Raw genomic sequence first — 1809 nt, forward strand, 5'->3', positions numbered from 1 at the left:
TGCTGAGAAGATGATGGAAAAGGCTTGCCATTGCCAAACCTGTTTCTTCCACCATTATCGTTGTTGAAACCTTGTTAAGGTCTCTGTTGATCCTTCCATGAGAGATTTGGATGATTTTTCCATGAAGGATTATAGGTGTTTCCATAGGGTTCTCCCATGTAATTCACCTCTTCCATTGAAGGGTTCTCAGGATCATAAGCTTCTTCTTCAGATGAAGCGTCCTTAGTACTGCCTGGTGCAGCTTGCATTCCAGACAGACTTTGAGAAATCATATTGACTTGCTGAGTCAATATTTTGTTCTGAGCCAATATGGCATTCAGAGTATCAATCTTAAGAACTCCTTTCTTCTGATTTGTCCCATTGTTCACAGGATTCCTTTCAGAAGTGTACATGAATTGGTTATTTGCAACCATTTCAATGAGTTCTTGAGCTTCTACAGGCGTCTTCTTCAGATGAAGAGATCCTCCAGCAGAGCTGTCCAATGACATCTTGGACAGTTCAGACAGACCATCATAGAAGATATCTATGATGCTCCATTCAGAAAGCATGTCAGAAGGAGACTTTCTGATCAATTGTTTGTATCTTTCCCAAGCTTCATAGAGGGATTCACCTTCCTTCTGTCTGAAGCTTTGGACTTCCACTCTAAGCTTACTCAATTTTTGAGGTGGAAAGAACTTTGCCAAGAAGGCATTGACTAGCTTTTCCCAAGAGTTCAGGCTTTCTTTAGGTTGTGAGTCCAACCATATCCTAGCTCTGTCTCTTACAGCAAAAGGGAATAGCATAAGTTTGTAGACCTCAGGGTCAACCCCATTAGTCTTGACAGTGTCACAAATTTGCAAGAATTCAGCTAAAAACTGATGAGGATCTTCCAATGGAAGTCCATGAAACTTGCAATTCTGTTGCATTAGAGAAACTAATTGAGGCTTAAGCTCAAAGTTGTTTGCTCCAATGGCAGGAATAGAGATGCTTCTCTCATAGAAGTCGGGAGTAGGTGCAGTAAAGTCACCCAGCACCTTCCTTGCATTGTTGGCATTGTTGTTGTTTTTGGCTGCCATGTCTTCTTCTTGTTTGAAGATTTCTGTTAGGTCCTCTACAGAGAGTAGTGCTTTAGCTTCTCTTAGCTTTCGCTTCAAGGTCCTTTCAGGTTCAGGGTCAGCCTCAACAAGAATGCTTTTGTCTTTGTTCCTGCTCATATGAAAGAGAAGAGAATAAGAAAATATGGAATCCTCTATGTCACAGTATAGAGATTCTTTGAAGTGTCAGAGGAAAAGAAGAATAGAAGGAAGAGGTAGAAGAATTCGAACTTATCAAGAGAGATAGAGTTCGAATTGTGCATTGAGGAGGAGTGTTAGTCCATAAATAGAAGGATGTGAGAAGAGGGGAAGAAATTTTCGAAAATTAAAGTGAATTAATTAAAAGAAATTTTGATAAATGGTAATTGATTTTCGAAAACTAAGATTGGGAAAGAAATAAAGTGAAATTGAAAAAGATTTTGAAATTAGAAATCAAAAAGATATGATTGAAAAATTAATTTAAAAAAAATGTGATAAAAAGATATGATTGAAAAGATATAGTTTTGAAAAACAATTTAAAAAGATTTGATTTTGAAAATTAATGACTTGGCTAACAAGAAATTTAAAAGATATGATTCAGACATTAAACCTTTCTCAACAGAAAAGGCAACATACTTGAAATGTTGAATCAAATCATTAATTGTTAGCAAGTATTTTTGAAAATGGAAAGAAATTGATTTTGAAAATATATGATTGAAAATATATGATTTGAAAAAGATTTGATTTTGAAAAATTA

At 36.0% G+C, this 1809-nt stretch overlaps 1 non-coding gene across 1 annotated transcript; it reads left to right on the forward strand.

The window, feature by feature from the left end:
* The first annotated feature begins 542 nt into the window (after nt 1-542).
* LOC130953292 (small nucleolar RNA R71) lies at nt 543-650 on the forward strand. The gene has a single exon (XR_009075463.1). It is a non-coding gene; the product is annotated as a small nucleolar RNA R71 (small nucleolar RNA).
* The last annotated feature ends 1159 nt before the right edge of the window (nt 651-1809 follow it).

This window comes from Arachis stenosperma, chromosome 9, assembly GCF_014773155.1.
Source record: "Arachis stenosperma cultivar V10309 chromosome 9, arast.V10309.gnm1.PFL2, whole genome shotgun sequence".
NCBI classification, from domain to species: Eukaryota; Viridiplantae; Streptophyta; class Magnoliopsida; order Fabales; family Fabaceae; genus Arachis; species Arachis stenosperma.